This window comes from Chelonia mydas, chromosome 19 (genome assembly GCF_015237465.2).
Source record: "Chelonia mydas isolate rCheMyd1 chromosome 19, rCheMyd1.pri.v2, whole genome shotgun sequence".
Lineage (NCBI taxonomy): Eukaryota > Metazoa > Chordata > Testudines > Cheloniidae > Chelonia > Chelonia mydas.
The window spans coordinates 18422677-18443980 of record NC_051259.2 but is presented as its reverse complement, the minus strand read 5'-3'; the positions used below and the strand labels follow the sequence as shown (position 1 = coordinate 18443980).

At 54.9% G+C, this 21304-nt stretch overlaps 1 long non-coding RNA gene across 1 annotated transcript; it reads left to right on the top strand.

Moving 5' to 3' along the window:
• Positions 1 to 2285: 2285 nt before the first annotated feature.
• LOC122463356 lies at positions 2286 to 5317 on the top strand. Its single transcript, XR_006286622.1, has 2 exons — positions 2286 to 4117; positions 4745 to 5317. It is a non-coding gene; the product is annotated as an uncharacterized LOC122463356 (long non-coding RNA).
• The last annotated feature ends 15987 nt before the right edge of the window (positions 5318 to 21304 follow it).

Here is a 21304-nt window from a genome sequence, read left to right as displayed (position 1 = left end):
CCCTGCATGCACAGCGTCCATCCTAGCCAGCATTTACAGGTTTGTTCAATGGCTTTTGCCTCTCCTGCTATAAAAACTGTTCCAGCGCTCTGGGTGCTTGGGCCTTTCTGTGCTGACGCTGCTGCTCTGCTTGGAGGGGTTTTGGTCTGTGAGCCCTGAGATGAGGAACTGGGTGCACTGGCTTAGCAGAGGTCCTGGTATCTCGGCCTGTCCAGACCAGACTGTCTCCGCAGTGTGTCTCCCTGGCTCGCGCTGCGCCTGGCTGTCTAGCCAAGGCCGAGCTCAGAGTGCCCTGGAATAGAGGCCAACCTGCCCCTGCCAGGGCCAGCTGCAACCACTCTGGAGAAAAGCCTGGGGCCCTTGCAAAGGGAGGGATTGGAAGCAGGGGAGGGATGTGTGTCTGGTGTTGCCTAATACAACCTGCAACCCACTGCACACACACCAGCCCTCCATCTGCCTCTGGACCCCCTAGCTCCACTCGCCAGCCCCCCCATCTTCCCCTGGAAGGATACCCAAGGCTCTCCTCCCAGCTGGGGGGCCCACTGGGTCTGCGCTGTGCATGGCATGGAAGGGGGCGTGTGGGGTAGGGTTTAGAGCAGGGGGCTGCAAGTCAGCACGTCCAGCCTGTGCCCCTCACTCTGCCCCAGCCTTCCTGTAGGAGCTCGGGTGAGTCACATCCCCAGGCTGTCCAGAGAGTCAGGCACTGTGGTGTGGGGCCCACTTTTCCTGCCCAGAGGGACAGCTGGGCCCCGCTGTGACATTGCACTCTGTATGATTTTATGACAATATGCTAATGAATGTGAGTATAATGTAACTGGAATATGCTTCATGCAAAAGGTCTCTTGTAAGGTATCATTACAAAGCTTATAATCGACTGAGTGTGGTCATCCTATTTGTATGTATGTATCACTCTTGTATCTGAAACTAGAAATATGAAATATAACTCTGAGGGCCTATTGTAATTATGCAAAGTGTGGGCCATTAATGGTGGTTTGGAATCTTGATGGCTCCCATCAACTAGGACAATTGACTGTAGATGGCTCTGTTTACTTGTAAGTCTTCCTGTATACGTGTGTGCTGGCAAGTGGATAATGACGTCTTACAGTGTCATGTCAGCTGACCTGGAATCCATCTTCAACCTGGTGCTTTTCCATTGAGAAGGAGGGGTGGGAACCCAGAGAGGGACAAAGGATTCCTGCCTTCTGCAAAAGATATATAAGGGGGTGGAACAGAACAAAGGGGGCTGCAGTCATGAGAAATCCCCTAGCTACCATCTGAGCTGGAACAAGGGCTGTACCGGGGAAAGGATTGTGCCCAGACTAGGAAGGCGACCAGTCTGTGATAGAAGCTTATTGCAACATCTCTGAGGGTGAGATTTTATCCGTATTCAGTTTTCTTACTGTACTAAGCTTAGACTTCTGTGTTTTATTTTATTTTGCTTGGTAATTCTCTTTGTTCTGTCTGTTATTACTTGGAACCACTTAAATCCTACTTTTTGTATTTAATAAAATCACGTTTTATTTATTAATTAACCCAGAGTATGTATTAATACCTGGGGGGAGGGGAGGCAAACAGCTCTCTCTCTCTGTGCATATCTCTCTATCAGTGTTATAGAGGGCGAACAATTTATGAGTATCTAAAGCTTTGTACAGGGTAAAACGGATTTATTTGGGGTTTGGACCCCACTGGGAACTGGGCATCTGGATGTTGGAGACAGGAACACTTCTTAAGCTGTTTTCAGTTTAGCCTGCAGCTTTTGGGGGATGTGGTTCAGACCCGGGTCTTTGTTTGTAGCAGACTGGCGTGTCTGGCTCAAACCAGGCAAGGCCCTAAAGTCCCAGGCTGCCAGGGAAAACGGGCTCAGAGGTAGTCTCAGCACATCAGTTGGCAGCTCCCAAGGGGTTTCCTGTGACCCAACCCGTCACACCCTCCGCTTGGGAGCAGCAGAGGCCGTTGTGTGGGTTCCCCTCACCACAGAAGGGCTGACGAGGCTGTAGGGGCCCAGAATCTACCCCGGGAACTGGGGTGCCTCTGGTGAGGGAGGGGGACAGGCCTCCCGTACCATTCCCCTCCAGCTGCACTCAGAGCATAACATCCCCCACCTCCTTGCTGGATGCGCTGGCAACAGGGCTGCATGGGAGCCTGGCACAGCGGGTAGCAGCATTCCTCCCATGGGAAGGTCCTTAGAGCCGAGCCTGAGCCAGCGCTCAGACACGTATTGTGCTGTAAATGCTCGTCACCTCCAGCCAGGTCCATGGTGTGATGCTGTGTCATGTCACAGAGATTCCTCACTGAGTTCCCCATGCTCACCTGCTGCCAGAGCAGGGAAGGGAAAGCTGTCTGGACTGCCTGGAATCCCCTCTGCAGCAGTCATTGCTCTGGGGATCCCTATGAGCCCAGCTCAGACACTTTTGTCCTAATTTTGCAGAACATTCAAGCCCCTGAACTCGCTGCCGAGCCTGCCCCGCAGATCACACAGCAGCCTCGCCACACTCGGTGCTCAGCATGACTAGGCACTGCGTGACTAGAGCTGTCTGTAGCAGGAGATTTCCCCACAGCTCTCAGCCTGCTTATCTCAATTTCCTTCTCTGCTGTGGTTGTAACCTCCAGGTGACAGTGGAAGGCTTCAAAGACAGCCATAGCCAGCCCAGAGCCTAGGAAATGCATCTCGCCAAGCCCTCCACTGGGGAGCCTGCCCTGTCCCCTTGCCACGTCTGCGGGAGCTGAGGTGTGGCAGGGACAGCAGAATGGTTGGGGAAAAGTCCCTGGCTGGGCGTCTCACCTGCGGGGAGGAGGAAGCCAGAGCAGAGGATGCAGGAAATTCGCCTCCATTCCTGTCAGTATTTATATGCTGGGAGTGGCCAGGGCCCCTCTGCACTGAGCACTGCAGAAACATATCCAAAGACATGGTTCCTGCCCCAGCAAGCTTAGCCCCAGCTCCCCTCCTCTCCAAGTCTGGGGCGGGAGTGGCCCCCCAAAGCTCCCTCCGTCCTGGACGGCACGGAGAGTGCAGTTGCTTTTAATCTCCACTCACAACTCCAGCGCTGGGCTCCTGTGGCCATGCTCCAACCGTCCCTCGCTGCACTCCGGCCAGCACCACTGCCCTGAGGGTCCTGCAGGCACCGCGTGTGCAGGGCGGCTCCTGAGGACTTCTCGGGGCAGAGCTGAGAGCTGTGGATGTTGCACCAGCACTGGGGCCTTGTCCACACTATCAGGTTTTGTTGCCAAAACTGCTGTTTGTCGACCCAGACAGTGAGTGTGTACACACTGCGAGGAGACTTTTGTCGGGAAAAATGTCCGGTTTTCGCGGCAAAATACATCCACCCTCACAAGAGATTTACCTCTTTTTCCTCTACATTTTTGTCAACAAAGTGCAAGTGTAGACACAATGCTTGATTTCATCACTTTAATTAGCCTCCAGGAGGTGTCCCACAGTGCCCATCCTGACTGCTCTGGTCAGCAGTTTGAACTCCCCTGCCCTGCAGCTAGGGAAACAACTGTCTACCCCTCCCTCTTAGAAGCCACAAGAATTTTTGAAATTCCATTTCCTCTGGCTCGGCGTGGAGAGGTCTCATCGCATCTTCCCAGGTGACCATGGCGGGTTATTGCAGCAAACGCTCTCCCGCTTGGACCACTGCAGAGCTGTTGGATCTGCTCAGTGTATGGGGAGAGGAGGCTGTACTTCCCAGCTGTACTTGAGCCATAGGAATCGGGACATCTATGGACACATTTCTTGAGGCTTGTGCGAAAAGGGCTATGATCATGACACACTGCAGTGCAGAGCAAAGATAAAGGAGCCGAGGCAGACGTACCATAAGGCAAGGGAAGCAAACCGTCGCTCAAGTGCTTCACCTAAGTCCTGCCAATTCTATAAGGAGCTGGATGCTATCCTCGGTGGTGACCCCATCTGCAGCGCCAAGAGCCCGTGGATACTTCGGAGGCGGTGGAACGAGGACATAACCCAGAGGATGAAGTTATTGATGAAGAGGTGGAGTTAGATGAGGATGTGCAGCTCCCGGTGGGGCAGGCAGCCAGGAACTGTTCTCCACTCTAGAGGTGTCTAGCCAGTCTCAGCAGTTGTTCTTCAGTGAACAAGAAGAGGGAGATGAGACAGCTGGTAAGTGGCTGTGGCTTGTGTAGTGCAGAGGTGGGTTCAGGGCATAGAAATGTGGGAGGCTGGCTGTGTTCCAGTGAGGTGGACATTTCCCTGTGTAGCTAAGTAGTACGGCAGAACAGGGTGTTAATCCACACTGAGCCCTCATGGGAATCCTCCAGAGAGATCTCCAGGAAAGGTTCCCGGAGGTACTCGGCCATCCTCTGCTAAACGTTCCATGGCAAAGCAGCTTTGTTCCTTCCCCCATTGTAGGAAACTTTCCCACGCCATTCGGCAATCACTTGTGCAGGGACCAAAGCAGCACATAGGCGAGCAGCATAGGGAGCAGGGTGGAAGCCACAAGCATGGAGTAGATGTACCCTCGTTTCCCTGCTTACCCTTTGCAGTGAGATGTCTGCTAGAATTACCCCTGCCTGTGGAAAAATGTGGGATAATTTTAGAATTTGTTCCCTAGAATGCTGCACCATGACCTTTGCAAAGAGTGTGTGCTCTTTTCCCCATGTGGAGCACCCCCCTCCCCACGCCAACACTCCCCACGCTTTGGCTGTTCGCAGAGATGTGTGCCTGGCTAGGGTCAGGGAGAAAGTGATGGCAATGTGGCAAAAGGTGTATTTAACTGAAATGTTTCAGTGCTCTGCGTGAACTTAATCCTGCTTCTGTGCATCGTCCCCTGTGCTTCACCCAATGCGGCCTTGAGGGACACCCCACGCGCCCCGGCCGAGCATCTCCACCAGATAAGAAAGCGCCCAAGATGCAGCAAAGAAGACATATTCCGGGAGGTCCTGCAGTGCTCCAATGCAGAAAAAAGGGAACGCAAGGAGTGCTGGGAAGCCGAACGGCAGGACAGAAAAGAGAATCACGCGTTTGTTAAGGACGCAACTGAGCAGATGATGACGGTCATGGAGGGGCAAACGCAGATGCCGAAGTCATTAACGGTGCTGCAGACTGAGCAGATCCGTGCACGCCCTCCCCTGCACCACATTCTGCGCTCGGTCCCGGGCCCCCCAACTCCGCTCACCCCGTCCTTTCCGGCACGCCTGGCTTCCCCTTCACTCACCCCCTCGGACAACTTTCACAATGAGAGCCGGGCCTGCACGCGGTGCTGAAATCTGCCCTTCCCGGGTGCCTCCTCTCCCAGAGAGCGTCTGTGTGCTTGTGCGTGCTGTTTCATCCGCAATAAAAAGGAAGTTTTGTAAGGGTAAATCTTCTTCATTTTTTTTTCTACAAGGTGAGCTTGCAGGCACTGCCAATATGTGCCTGGGCATTGTAATCACTTTATCACTGGAATATAGGCCCCAAATGTCACCATTGGCCCCTAGGAAAACGGCATGTCACGTAACATTGAAGCAACTCAGGCAGAGATAATAGCTCCCCTCTGGGCTCCTCTAGCAGCCCTGGGATCTGGCTGCTCAAAATCAGGGGCCAAGCCGTCTGCCTCAGCACTCCACCCCTGAGCAAACCGTTCACCTTTAGCTTCACAGAGATTATGCAACATACAGCATGTGGCTATGACCCTAGGAGTATTATCCTCAGTGAGGTCCCACCGGCATCGCCAGCTTGTCTTTAATCTGACAAAGTCACATTCAACCGTCATCCGGCACCTACTAAGCCTGTTGTTGAACCGCTCCCTACTGCTGCCCAGGTGTCCCATATAAGATTTCATGAGCACGGCTGTAAGGGGTACGCAGGGTTCCTCAGGATCACCATGGGCATTTCGAAATCCCCCACTGTAATCGTCTGGTTAGGAAATGAAGTCCCCTCTTGCAGCTTTCTGTAGAGGCCTGAAGATGTGTGGGTCGTGCACCTTCCCAGACCACCCCCACTGATGTCAGTGAAATGCCCACAGTGATCCACAAGCACCTGCAACACCATGGCGAAGTACCCCTTTCTACTGATGCCCCCTCAGCGACAGTGCTGCCTGGAGGATCCTGGGCACTGTCTCGATCCTGCAACTTCAGGGTGGGGAGTGGTTGTCTGTGGTCCATGGGAGCAGGGGGGTGGTGACAGGGGGGCTTGTCAGTGCTGGCTGCTGTGCCCCCTGCCAGTGAAACTGCCCAGAAACTGCCCCCCTGCAATCCGGGGAGGGGAGGGGACATGGCAGAGTTTGGGGGGAAAGGGGCAGTTGTGGGGCAAGTCCGGGTGCGAGGTGGGAGCCGGCGGTGATGCCCTGTGGGGGGTGTAGGAGGAGCAGGGTTTTAAGGTGAGGGTTGGTGTGGCAGGGGGCAGAGGGAAGGAGGGGAGAGTCTGGGTTGAAGGTGGGGGTTGGCTCAGTGTGTGGGGGGTAGTAGAAGGGAGGGAGGTGACAGCACTGGGGTGAAAGTTGGGGCGTGGGGTGGGCAGTAGCAGGGAGATTGAGGAGAGCCTTTCTTTGGGGGATAATTGTGTGGGGTGGGGACAGTAGGAGGGATGGGGCTGGGGCGGGGGCAGAGAGCCCAGGTGTGAAGGTTGGGGGAGGAGCTTGAGGCTGGAGTGTGGTGGCCTTTGTGGTAAAGTCTGTGTGTGTGTCTCAGCAGCCCTTTCTCTCTGCAAAAGACGGGCACCAGCCATCTTCCTCTCCAGAGTTCTGGAAGCATCATTGTACCAAAGTAGAAAATGCAGCTTTCAAAAAAATGTATTTACGACACATAACTTTGAGTGGTGGGGAGATGCAGGTGCGACACCACTGACTGCCACAGCCGGCCTTACTATGGCTCATCAGTGTGCGACCTCAGCACATGTGTTCGGGGCCCCAAGCAGGCCCTGAGTGTTCAAACAGCAAAGATAAAACTAACCACCACCCCCCTTCCACACAAACCAAACGCAGTGGTATTCGGGGTACACTGATGTTAGCCCAGTTTGCTCGCTGTGGGCTGAGTGGAGTCTCCATCAAGTGTGGCTTCAAAGATCTTATTTCGTTTTTGAATAAATGTTTTCATCCCACCCTGGCAACACCTCCTTTCCTGTGGCGCTGTTACTCGGAAGGGGCCCAGCGCAAGCACATGGGGGCCCACAAATATGTTTGGGGCCGGGCCCACAAAAGGTTAATCCAGCCCTGCTGAAAGCTGCTTGCCCAAGGGGCTGGGTGGCGCTAACTCGCATTCGGCCCTTGGAGCTGGGAAGGTTTATGCAGCGATTTTGGTTGTTAAATTCTGGCCGAGCGGGCTGCCTGGGACAGGCTGGTCCTGCGAGTGCCCTGGGGACAGCTGCTTGCTGGGGCTGTTGGGAACACACAGGTGACATCAGCAGCTGACTCCAAACCCGGTGGGGCCCAGCAGCAAACCCTCCCACTCCCAGCCTCTCCGCCCATGGCAGGAGCCAGAGCGTTTGTCCAATCATCTTGTCTCTCCTAGCCAATGAGTGTCACTGCAAGAGGGACACGCCGATAGGGTGCTGCATGACCCTGCCCCACCCATCGGCTTTGCCTTCCCACCTGCGGCAAAGACTGTCCCTTTGTTCTCTGTATAGCGCCGAGCACAGTGGGGCCCTGGCCAACGACTGGGGCTCTTAGGTGCTATGGTAACGCTACCAATAAATAATACGTATCCAGCCCAAGGTGCAAGACACGCTGCTCTGGGGAGCTGGCTGCAGGGCGCCGGGGAAGCCATTCCCAAAGAATCTGGGCTCAGTTGCCTGTTGCATAACGCCCAATGCTGGTGCACACCGTGTGTGTGTCCAGGCACCCTTCTGCCACAGCTGTACACCTCACCGGGTGCCCCCGGGGCGCCGCCAGAGGGGCAGAGGCTGTTTTCAAGGGCTGCCAGGGGCGTGTGGCAGTGCACGAGTTAATGAAATACTGTAGAGTCCAAGGCCAAGTGTGAAACCCTCTGTCCTGGGGTTTCACAGCCCGGCCTTTCTCTGGGCTGCTCAGCTGGGCTGCAGTGACTCATAGCAGATGAGGAAGGAAGTGCGGTGAGGATGTTCTTCAGGGATGTTGCGTAGTGACGGGCGGGGCGGGTGCTGCGGGTACATGGGCGAGCAGGCTGAGCGCACAGGCCAGCACAAGCGCCCTGGCTTAACTACTCTTCCCCAGCTGCCCCGGCAGCCAGCAGCGTCCAGCGCACGCAGCCGCTGCTGAGCCGCCGGCAGGAGTGATCAACACCCAGCGCGCGGGGCTGTTTCACTTCTCGTCAACAGATTGGGGCCTGGCAGGGGTTAAACGATTTTTTGGGCATGTTTTACCTTGGCAGTATCAGTACCGTGGGCCCAGCTCCCCAAAGGAAACCAGTGAAAGTTTGGCACCTAAATCCCCGCGGCTCAGCACCTGCCACTGGTTGCTGGAGGACCCTGGGTTTGCGATGAGCCCCAAGCCGCACGGCTGAGGCACAGCGGGCAGGCGTTGCTCAGCCTCCAGCTACTGGGCCGTCAGCTCAGGTTGTAGCAGCATCTGCTTCCAGGCCTGGAGGTGCCCCATGGAGGTCCTGGGGGCTGGCCCCGATGGTGGCTGTCACAACACCCCTTATTGGAGAAGCAGGGGATGGGTCCTTGAGCCAGGATGTGAATTAGCTGCTGGAGTGACAGGTGTTAATAAAACCAAGCCAATGGGTTCAACCAGCCTGAGGCAAAGCCCCTTCTCCCTTTGATCTGCCCTCTTGGCTTGGGATGGCCCCATAGAGCCTTCCAGCCTCGACAGCACTAAGACATCCAGGGTAAAGCACAGCAGAACCCAGCCCCTCTCCGGCCTCTTCCCTGTCCTGCAGGAAGAAGCAGAACTGGCCCAATCCCCCCTTTGCCCACCCAGCTCCTTGGCAAAGGCGACAGGGACCCGTGTCCCCTGCCCCCTCACCTTTAGGAGCATACTGAGGCCCAGGGCAGCCTGTGGTCACACGGCCATGGCTGGCTCCCTCCCCTTCAACCAGGCCAGCTCCCTCACCTGCACCCAGAGAACTGAACACGGCCAGCCCCCATCCCCGCTCCAGCCTTCTTCCCCTGCCTCTGGGAACTGAGCACTCCCAGCCCCCGACCCACCCACCCCGGGGACTGAGCACTCCCAGCCACCCCCCCTCCACCACCCCCACCCCTCCTGCAGGTAGGGTTGCCAGGTGTCCAGTTTCTGCGTGGCTCCCGGAAGCAGCAGCATGTCCCCCCGCTGGCTTCTACCTTTTTAGGCAGCCAGGGGGCTCCACATGCCGCCCCCGCCCCATGCACCAGCTCCTGGCCAATGAGATCTGTGGGGGCGGTGCCTGTGGATGGGGCAGTGCACAGAACTGCCTGGCAGAGCCTTTGCATAGGAGCCGGTTCCAGCTCGGAGCACCCTCCGGCACCCCAAACTCCTCATCCCCAGCCCCACCCCAGAGTCCGCACCCCGAGCCGGAGCCCTCAACCTCCCCACACTTCAACTCCCTTCCCCAGCCCAGAGCCCTCCCACACCCTGAACCCCTCATTTTTGGCCCCACTCTGGAACCCACCCCCCCCCAGCCCAGAGCCCATACCCTCTCCTACACCCCAACCCCCTGCCTCAGACCGGAGCCCCCTCGCATACTCTGAACCCCTTCAACTCCCACCCCCCAGCCCAGAGCCTCCTCCTGCACCCCAAACCCCTCATCCCTGGCCCCACCCCAGAGCCCGCACACCAAGCCAGAGCCCTCACCCCCTCCCACATCCCAACCCCTGAGCCAGCCCGGTGAAAATGAGCAAATGAGTGAGGGTGGGGAGAGCAAGTGACAGAGGGGAGGGATGGAGTGAGCGGGGGCCTCAGAGAAGGGGCAGGGCAGGGGGCAGGGCAGGGGTGTTCGGTTTTGTTGAGTAGAAAGTTGGCAACCCTACCAGCAGGGAACTGAGCACTCCCATCCCCTGCCCCCAAGAACTGGGCACTCCCATCCCCTGCCCCCAAGAACTGGGCACTCCCAGCCTTGCCCCAGGAAAGATCTCAGGATGGTGCCCCTTGGCGGCAGAGCTGCTGTGGGGGGAGCACTGCTGGTGGCCAGACAGGGAGGTTTGGGGAGGGGCAGTGGGTGGGGATAAACAGCCCAGCCTGAGGTGTTGGGCTGCTGAAGTTTCCAGATCGCAGGCCCTGGTTCTAATTGGGGACTTCAATCCCCCTGACATCTGCTGGGAGAGCAATGCAGCAGTGCACAGACAATCCAGAAAGTTTTTGGAGAGTGCAGGGGACAATTTCCTGGTGCAAGTGCTGGAGGAACCAACCAGGGGCCGTGCGCCCCTTGACCTGCTGTTTACAAACAGGGAATAATTGATAGGGGAAGTAGAAGTGCTGGGGGAGGGATAGCTCAGTGGTTTGAGCATTGGCCTGCTGAACCCAGGGTTGTGAGCTCAATGCTTGAGGGGGCCATTTAGGGATCTGGGGCAAAAATTGGGGATTGGTCCTGCTTTGAGCGGGGGTTGGACTAGATGATCTCCTGAGGTCCCTTCCAACCCTGATATTCTATGAAGTGGGTGGCAAACTGGGCAGCAGTGACCATGAGGTGGTTGAGTTTAGGATCTTAACAAGAGGAAGAAAGGAGAGTAGCAAAATATGGACCCTGGACTTCAGAAAAGCAGACTTTGACTCTCTCAGGGAACTGATGGGCAGGATCCCCTGGGAGGCTAAAATGAAGGGGAAAGGAGTCCAGAAAAGCTGTCTGTATTTTAAAGAAGCCTTATTGAGGGCACAGGAACAAACCATCCCAATGTGCAGAAAGCATAGCAAATATGGCAGGTGACCAGCTTGGCTTAACAGTGAAATCTTCAGTGAGCTTCAACTCAAAAAGGAAGCTAACAAGAAGTGGAAATTTGGACAGATGACTAGGGAGGAGTATAAAAATATTGCTCGGGCATGCAGGAGTGAAATCAGGAAGGCCAAATCACACTTGGAGTTGCAGCTAGCAAGAGATGTTAAGAGTAACAAGAAGGGTTTCTTCAGGTATGTTAGCAACAGGAAGAAAGTCAAGGAAAGTGTGGGCCCCTTACTGAATGAGGGAGGCAACCTAGTGACAGAGGATGTGGAAAAAGCTAATGTACTCAATGCTTTTTTTACCTCTGTCTTCACGAACATGGTCAGCCCCCAGACTACTGCACTGGGAGCACAGCATGGGGAGGAGGTGACCAGCCCTCAGTGGTGAAAGAACAGGTTGAGGACTATTTAGAAAAGCTGGACGAGCACAAGTCCATGGGTCCGGATCTAATGCATCCAAGGGTGCTGAGGGAGTTGGCTGATGTGATTGCAGAGCCATTGACCATTGTCTTTGAAAACGGGTGGCGATCGGGGGAGGTCCCGGATGATTGGAAAAAGGCAAATATAGTGCCCGTATTTAAAAAGGGAAGAAAGAGAACCTGGGGAACTACAGACCGGTCAGCCTCACTTCAGTCCCCGGCAAAATCATGGAGCAGGTACTCAAGGAATCCATTTTGAAGCACTTGGAGGAGAGGAAGGGGATCAGGAACAGTCAACATGGATTCACCAAGGGCAAGTCAGACCTGAGCAACCTGATTGCTTTCTATGATGAGATAACTGGCTCTGTGGATATGGGGAAAGCGGTAGATGTGATATACCTTGACTTTAGCAAAGCTTTTGATACAGTCTCTCACAGTATTCTTGACAGCAAGTTAAAGAAGTATGGGCTGGATGAATGGACTATAAGGTGGATAGAAAGCTGGCTAGATTGTCGGGCTCAACTGGTAGTGATCAACACCTCCATGTCTAGTTGGCAGCTGGTACCAAGTGGAGTGCCCCCGGGGTCAATCCTGGCATAGGCGCCGACTTCAGCTCCTGCCAGTGGGTGTTCGACCCCCCTCTGCCCCCAGCCCCGCCCCCAATCCACCCCTTCCATGAGGCCTCGCCCCTTCCCACCTCTGCCCTGCCCCAAATCAGCCCCCTCCCTGCCCCTATTCCAGCTCCTTCCACAAATCCCTGACCTGGCCCTGGCTCTTCCTCCTCCCCTGAGTGCGCCACATTCCTGCTCCTCCCCCTCCCACCCAGCATGCTGCCAAACAGCTGTTTGGCGGCGACCAGGCAGAAAGCGCTGGGAGGTAGGCGGAGGAGCGGGGATGCAGCGCACTCAGGTTGGGGGAGCTTGGCTGCCAGTGGGTGCAGAGCACCCACTAACTTTTCCCCGTGGGAGTCGGCACCTATGGGTTCTGGGGCTGGTTTTGTTCAACATCTTTATTAATGATCTGGATGATGGGATTAATTGCACCCTCAACAAGTTCGCAGATGACACTAAACTGTGGGGAGAGGTAGATACAATGGAGGGTAGGGATAGGGTCCAGAGTGACCTAGACAAATTGATGAGGTTCAACAAGGACAAGTGCAGAGTCCCGCACTTAGAACGGAAGAATCCCATGCACCGCAACAGGCTGGGGACCGACTGGCTAAGCAGTAGTTCTGCAGAAAAGGACCTGGGGATTACAGTGGACAAGAAGCTGGATATGAATCAGCAGTGTGCCCTTGTTGCCAAGAAGGCCAACTGCATATTGGGCTGTATTAGTAGGAGCATTGCCAGCAGATGGAGGGAAGTGATTATTCCCCTCTATTCAGCACTGGTGAGGCCACATCTGGAGTATTGTGTCCAGTTTTGGTCACCGCACTGCAGAAAAGATGTCGACAAATTGGAGAGAGTCCAGCAGAGGGCAACGAAAATGATTAGGGGACTGGAACACATGACTTACGAGGAGAAGCTGAGGGAACTGGGCTTATTTAGTCTGCAGAAGAGAAGAATGAGGGGGGATTTGATAGCTGCTTTCAACTACCTGACGGGGGGTTCCAAAGAGAATGAAGCTAGGCTGTTCTCAGTGGTGGCAGATGACAGAAGCATTGGTCTCAAGTTGCAGTGGGGGAGGTCTAGGTTGGATATTAGGAAACACTATTTCACTAGGAGGGTGGTGAAGCACTGGAATGGGTTACCGAGGGAGGTGGTGGAATCTCCATCCTTAGAGGTTTTTAAGGCCCGGCTTGACAAAGCCCTGACTGGGATGATTTAGTTGGTGTTTGTCCTGCTTTGAGCAGGGGGTTGGACTAGATGACCTCCTGAGGTCTCTTCCAACCCTAATCTTCTATGCTTCTATGAGGGCACAGGGTCTGGCGAGCCTCAGGAATCACTGTGCTCCCCAGAGTGCATTTGGCACCAGGCTCCTGTCTGGTGAGAGGCAGAGTGTCGCCTTGGTCTGCGATGCACAAAGCCCATGTTCCAGGTAGGGGGCCAAAGCCGAGCAGAGGACTGGGACCTAACCCCACTCTGCACAGGGAGCTCAGCCTCCAAGGTGCCTGGCCCCACTGGCCATCCACCAATGGGCCCTGCTCCTGGACTTGGCTGCTTAGCCATTTCTTGTGAGGACGATGGAGGAGCCTCCCCCACACCACAGAAAACCACACAGGGTGGCCACAGCCTGATACCCATAGCGCCCTCACCTGGACTATGAGTGACCCAGGGGAATTCCTCCCTCCACCTGTGAGGCAGAAAGGGTTGAACAGGGGTCTCTCCCACCAACTAGAGTGCAGGGCTCGGCTGGGGTGGGCCACCCTCAGCCCATGCTGGTGACGCAGCTCCACTGTGGATCCTGAATGGAAGAGTCACTGGGCCAGAGCAGGAGAGCGAGTGAGGGAACAGCTCTGGAGCTGGGTGGTAGGGCACGCACCTGGGAGAAGGGGGCCCAGACCCATCCTCTTGCTCCCAGCTCTTGCTCAGTGTGTAGCCAGCGGGGAACAGGGCAAAGAGGAAGGACATCCCATAGCCAGGTTCCTGTGAGGTGCGACACGCCTCTTCAAAGCGTTTCTCCCCCTCTGGCAGAGGGTGGATTGGATGCAGGCCCCCATGCCGGGCGAGTGCCCAGGTCACGGGACTAAACCTGGAAGGTGGGCAGCAGCAGCCACACTTGGAACAGGACCCAGGCCTGTCAGTGGCCCCTGACCACACCTACCAGCTCAAGCCCATGAGCAAGAGGGGCAGCTGAAAACCTGTCATGTGGCCCAGACCCTCCAGGGAGGCAGTGTGAATTTGGGGTAGTGTGGATGCAATTCGACGGTATTGGCCTCCGGGAGCTATCCCAGAGTGCTCCATTGTGACCGCTCTGGACAGCGCTCTCAACTCGGATGCACTGGCCAGGTAGACAGGAAAAGCCCCCAAACTGTTGAATTTCATTTCCTGTTTGGCTAACGTGGCAAGCTGATCAGCAGAGGTGACCATGCAGATCTCATCAGCAGAGGTGACCATGGAGTCCCAGAATCGCAAAAGGGCTCCAGTATGGACCGAACGGGAGGTACTGGATCTGATCGCTCTATGGGGAGACGAATCCGTGCTATCAGAACTCCGTTCCAAAAGACAAAATGCCAAAATATTTGAAAAAATCTCCAAGGGCATGAAGGACAGAAGCTATCACAGGGACCCGCAGCAATGCCACATGAAACTTAAGGAGCTCAGGCAAGCCTACCAACAAACCACAGAGGCAAATGCCCGCTCGGGGTCAGAGCCCCAGACATGCTGCTTCTATGATGAGCTGCATGTAATTCTAGGGGGTGCCCCTACAACTACCCCACACCTGTACGTGGACTCCTGCAAGGGAGTCTCATGCAACAGCGATAAGGATTTTGGGGACGAGGAATATGATGGGTGGGGGGGAGGTTGAAGATAGCACACACCAGGCAAGTGGAGAAACCGTTCTCCCCGACAGCCAGGAACTATTTATCACCCTGGAGCCAATACCTTCCCAACCCGGGCTCCTGGACCTTGAAGGCGGAGAAGGCACCTCTGGTGAGTGTACCTTTGTAAATATAATACATGGTTTAAAAGCAAGCGTGTTTAATGATTAATTTGCCCTGAAGACTTAGGATGCATTCGCGGCCAGTACAGCTACTGGAAAAGTCTGTTAACGTGTCTGGGGATGGAGCGGAAATCCTCCAGGGGCATCTCAGTGAAGCTCTCCTGGAGATACTCCCAAAGCCTTTGCAAAAGATTTCTGGGGAGGGCAGCCTTATTGCATCCGCCATGGTAGGACACTTTACAATGCCAGGCCAGTAGCACGTAGTCTGGAATCATTGCATAAGAAAGCATGGCAGCGTGTGGTCCCCGTGTTTGCTGGCATTCAGGCAACATCCGTTCTTTATCTCTCTGTGTTATCCTCAGGACAGTGACATCATTCACGGTCATCTGGTTGAAATAGGGGAATTTTATTAAGGAGACATTCAGAGGTGGCAGCTTCTGCTGGGATGTTTGCCTGTGGCTGAAAATAAATCATCCCCGCTGTTAGCCACGCGGTAAGGGGAGGGGTGAAGTGATCACCCCAGAGAATTGGGTGTGTGTGTGTGTGGGGGGGGGGGGGCGGTTAGTTGGGTTTGTGCTACACGTTAACCTGAAAACATCAGCCCCCCCTTTTAAATGGCCAGTGTGTCTCTTTCAGTTTTGCTCTCCCTTTTTCCCTCCCGCAGCTGCAAAAGTTTCAACGCTGCCACTAGCATCTCTGTCCCAGAGAGTAGTGCAGATACAAAGGCGAAAAAAACGCACTCGCAATGAAATGTTCTCTGAGCTCGTGCCATCCACCCAAACTGACATAGCCCAGCAGAATGCGTGGAGGCAGACAATGGCAGAGTCCAGGGAAGCACAAAATGAACGCGAGGACAGGAGGGACGCACGAGAGGACAGGTGGCGGGAGCAACAGGAGAGGTGGCGGGCTCAAGAGGAAAGGTGGCAGCAGCATGATGGGAGGAGGCAGGATGCAATGCTGAGGCTACTGGAGGATCAAACTGAGATGCTCCGGCGTATGGTTGAGGTGCAGGAAAGGCACAGACCACCACTGCAGCCCCTGTGTAACCAACTGCCCTCCTCCCCAAGCCCCATAGCCTCCTCACCCAGATGCCCAAGAACGCGGGGGCGGGCTCCGGGCACCCAGCCACTCCAACCCAGAGGACTGCCCAAGCAACAGAAGGCTGGCATTCAATAAGTTTTGAAATGCAGTGTGGCCTTATCCTTCCCTCCTCCCCCACCCCACCCGGGCTACCTTGGCAGTTATCCCCCTATTTGTGTGACGAATTAATAAAGAATGCATGAATTTGAAACAGCAATGACTTTATTGGCTCTGCAAGCGGTGATCGAAGGGGGGAGGGGAGGGCGGTTAGCTTACAGGGAAGTAGAGTGAACCAAGGGGGCGGGTTTTCATCAAGGAGAAACAAACAGAATTGTTACACCATAGCCTGGTCAGCCATGAAACTGGTTTTCAAAGCTTCTCTGATGCGCAACGTGCCCTGCTGTGCTCTTCTAACTGCACTGGTGTTTGGCTGCGTGTAATCAGCAGCCAGGCGATTTGCCTCAACTTCCCACCCTGCCATAAATGTCTCCCCCTTACTGTCACAGATATTGTGGAGCGCACAGCAAGCAGTAATAACAATGGAAATTTTGGTTTCCCCGCGGTCTAACCTAGTCAGTAAACTGCGCCAGCGCACTTTTAAACGTCCAAATGCACCTTCTACCACCATTCTGCACTTGCTCAGCCTGTAGTTGAACAGCTCCTGACTACTGTCCAGGCTGCCTGTGTACGGCTTCATGAGCCAGGGCATTAAGGAGTAGGCTGCGTCCCAAGGATAACTATAGGCATTTCAACATCCCCAACTGTTATTTTATGGTCTGGAAAGTGAGTCCCTTGCTGCAGCTGTTCATATAGACCAGAGTTCCTGAAGACACGAGCGTCATGCACCTTTCCTGGCCATCCCATGTTGATGTTGGTGAAACGTCCCTTGTGATCTACCAGTGCTTGCAGCATGATTGAAAAGTACCCCTTTCGGTTTATGTACTGGCTGTCTTGGTGGTCCGGTGCCAAGATAGGGATATAGGTTCCGTCTATGGCCCCACCACAGTTAGGGAATCCCATTGCAGCAAAGTCATCCACTATGACCTGCACATTTCCCAGGGTTACTACCCTTGATAGCAGCAGCTCAGTGATTGCATTAGCTACTTGGATCACAGCAGCCCCCACAGTAGATTTGCCCACTCCAAATTGATTCCCGACTGACTGGTAGCTGTCTGGCGTTGCAAGCTTCCACAGGGCTATCACCACTCGCTTGTGAACTGTGAGGGCTGCTCTCATCTTGGTATTCATTCGCTTCAGGGCAGGGGAAAGCAAGTCACAAAGTTCCATGAAAGTGCCCTTACGCATGCGAAAGTTTCGCAGCCACTGGGAATCATCCCAGACCCGCAACACTCTGCGGTCCCACCAGTCTGTGCTTGTTTCCCGGGCCCAGAATCGGCGTTCCACGGCATGAGCCTGCCCCATTGCCACCAGGATGGCCAAATTGCCGGGGCCCGTGCTTTGAGAGAAGTCTGTGTCCATGGTCTCATCACTCTTGTCACTGCGCTGCCATCGCCTCCTCGCCTGCTTTTGCAGGTTCTGGTTCTACACATACTGCAGGATAATGCGCGAGGTGGCCAGTCAGGGCAGGAAGTGTGGTTTCCAGCCGCGGTGACTGATTAATGAACGAGGCACTGAGTTACGGTTCAGGGGAACAGTCCTGACAGCAGAGCGTTTGTTCACCTGAATATTGGCGGAAAGGAGATTTCAGGCCCATGGCTGAGGTTTGTTTGATCAAGACACTAAATTCATTTTGTGGCACAAAGAATTTTGTTTCTGTTGGCAGTGTGAGCTGTTTTATAAAGATGAGCTTATCCAACTGGGGAACCATGCAACATAGCTGACCATAGTTTTGACTCATACAAACAGCCAAGGAATAATCCAGAGGCGTAAAGCTGGTCACAAAACTCATTCAAAGATTTGGAATAATGAAGAATTTCATTCATGGACACACCATCTGGAACCAGGGCTAAATTAGCTGTTTGCCACAAAGGGTTTGGGCAGTTTGAGTCTCCAGCCTGGAGCTGTGGGAATTACTTTATGAATAACCAGCCTGACAAATGTAACCCTTTATTTGCAAATTATCCACACCCAGACTGTGATTTTTACAGCATGTTTGTTATTTCTTTGTAACTGGTGAGGAAATCCTGTGGCCAGAGGGCTGCAAACCCATCACCCAAGTCACATGTTTTTATGCACCTTGACTGGCCGGCAAACTTTGTAGTCAAGAGAACAGCAAAAAATAAACAACTTTGCATGTAGCTAGAGGACCTTGGAGGAAGGATACCCATTCCCACACATTCATGCAAACGCGTGTTTAACACAAACATTCATGACGATGGACTGGCACCAACCTGCCCAGCGTGAAATCGAATGAATGCTCACAAGCCCAGTTTTGCAGCATTCACCCAACACTCTGGCAGGCCGCGGTGCAATGCGCCAGCAAGGGAATGTTAGGGTTGATTAAAAACAGCATTTTTACTTGTTAAACTTCTTGGTGGTGGAGAGGTAAATTTTAAAATGGCCCAGTGGTCACTCTGCCCCGGAGGTCTAGCTCCTTTGATTAGAGCAGGTAGGTCATGACTGAGATAAAGATAAATATGCCCAGGAACCTATTAAATGAACTTTCTCCATTGCTAACCTTGGGCCGAGCCAGCGCTCATTTGAACTGATGGGAGGACTTCCCTTGGCTTTATTGGGAGCGGGTTTGGATCCTGGGCTCTTCCTGTGGCCCGGAGATCTGGCTGCGAATTCCTCAGGCTGTGCGGCCCATGGAGCGCTGGTTGAGAGATGGTTTGTCCGGGACCCTGCTAAATGGGTTCCCTTGCCCCTGCAGCAGAGCATTTTCCATTACTCTGGGAGTGCTGCACATCCCCTGTTCCCCGTGAGGGCAGCCCCATGCCCTGCTGTTCCTCCAAACTGCCACATACCAGGGTGGGGTCATGTGTGGAACCTGCAGGAGTGTCCTACGGAGTCAGCGGGTGGAGGTGGCAACCATGCACTCAGCTCTTTTGCCCAGTGGAGGGCAGGGTCAGGTTGGTAGTTTGGTGCTTTGTCCTGTCGTCCCCCTGGAAGAACAGCAGCTTTCCCTTTTCCTGGTTGCAAAACGCAGCTCCAGCCCTCAGGACTTCAGAGCTTTGCCTGTTGGTTACTGCTCGTGCCTGGCCTTTCAGCTGGGCCCATGGATTTGCCAGCTTCATGCCAGCGTCCACACAGATGGCCAAGATGGCCTGGTAACGGCCTGCCTGCTCTGCAGGGAAGAGCTTTCTGCAGCCAGCACTGGGCAGGGGAGACCTGTCACCGGACGCTGGGAGTCTGGCGCCATACAGGAAGCGCTGCTGTGGGGTGCGCTGGCTCTTTTCTGCTCACAGGCAAACTTCAAATATTGTAGCTACTGCTGAGAGACCGACCATCGAGCCGGGACTGGGTAAAAGGACGACGCCAGGCTTAGCTGAGCTGGCAACCAGAACGAGGCTGCAGTGTGGCCAAGATGGTGCCAAGCAGCCTGGGGTACCAAGGAGCCTGGGGAGCCCCCTCGCTCCAGTCGGGGTGGCATGGGAAGGGACACCCCCCCACTATTTCCACCACTGTCTCTTTCCCCTCCACCCTCACTTAATGAGACAGGAGAAAGAGGCTCTAGGGTGTACCCGGAGTTTGCTTGCGGGAGGAACAGGGGCAAGGGAAGGATTCCCAGCAGGGCCTGGAAAAGGAACTGGCCCCTCGTGATGCAGAACAGAAAGCGAAGAGCCATCTGTGGCCACCAACAACCAGAACTGCCGCATTTGCTGCAGCAGCAGGCCTGCCTGTTCCTCAAGTCAGTGTCCCCTGCAGGGGTGCCTAGACTGGGCAGGGCTACGGGAGGAGTCAGAGTAGACCCAGCACACACCTTCCCATTGCACATTTTTCTGGGCTGGGGGAGGGAGAAAGGACAGGTCTTCTCCCCCTCTCCCCCCCGACAGAGCTGCCAGACTAGACAGTCCAACTCTGCCGTAGAGGGGGCTGGCGTGGCAGGGACATCCCCGCATGTCACATGGGTGACTGATCGGGACATGGGGAAGTCAGGAAGGGGCCCTGGGAAGGGTGGGGCAGGAGCCTGAAGGGAGAGGGCAGGTGCCCACCTGCCCATCTTGTAGCTGCCCAGCATGGCAAGCAACTCTGAAAGAGGTTTGCAGAAAGCAGAGCGAGATGCTGGAGCCTGAAACCCTGGGAGGTTGCTGGTTTTCGGCCTGCTGAGGGGGACAGGGCAGCATCACGGACAGTGCTGGGCTTGAGGTGCACACATGCTCAGCCCATCAGCCAGCCAACAGTGTATACTTGAGGGCTTCTCCAGGCTCCTAGGAGCAAGGGAGAGACTGGCTTCAGGGTGGCCCTAAGCACAGGGCTGTCTCCACTGTATGAGCTGGCTAGGATCCTGCCCCTCTCCCTCCCAATCGGCCCCACGCTTGCCAAGGGCAGACAGATAAAAGTGACACCAGCTGCTTTGCTCCCGACACTGCAACCTGCCAGCTCAGTGAGCAGAGAGCGCGCAGCCAAAGGCCTTGGCTCAACACTGCCCCCTGCTGAACACGTGGGTCTGTGCAGGCTGCCTTGGGAACCCTCCTGGCAAGGAAGTCCCTGGCTCCCTCTGAATGCTTCTGAAATATGAGCTTGTCTCTTACAGCGCCTGCCTGACACCCCGAGCTCCCCTTCCTTTGGTAGGCACCCCTCATACAACCATCTCCAACTTCCCCACTCCAGCCTGAATCCTCACTTCCCCGCTGTGTCCCCCTTTGATCTGGCTGACCTGCAAAGCCTCACACAGGCTTCCTCCAGCCACCCCAGTGCCTCAGCCCTGGAGTGCTTTCTCCTTCCCTGCCCTGCGGCTGCAGGAGTGCGAGTTGCTCAGCCTTTGGACCAGCCTTGAAAGATTTTAGCCAGAGATGCAATAGCAAAGGGCCACATTTCCAAAGGATTTGAGGACAGGTTTCTGGTGCTCAGCATCGTGGCCTGCACCTTGGTGGTACGGAGCACATCTGTTGCTTTAGCTGTAGAGCTATTCCTGCCTGCATTGCTGCCACTACAGAGAGCTTCCACATTCCTGCCCAAGGAGGAAGATTCTTTGAAGCAGTTCCTGGAAAGACAGGGTCTAAAAAGCAAGTATCAGATTAATACTTGGCAGAGCCACTTGGAGCAGCAGTCGCCAAAGGGCTCAGTGCATTGGGCGCACGTTGACATTCAGAGGCCCAGTTGCCCAATGGGAGCAGAGCGGTCTGGCCTCAGTTGTGAGTGCTGTCCCCTGCTTTGGATATGTAGCCCATAAACTATTGCTCCTATGGGAATGAACACTCACAGGCTGGCCCGAAGACTGCCTCTCAAAGGCAGCATTGCCCAGGCTTTTGGGAGCTGAGCCCCTTTCAGGAAAGCAAAGATTCTTTCGGACAGAGGGTCAGAAAATGGAGAAGGGCA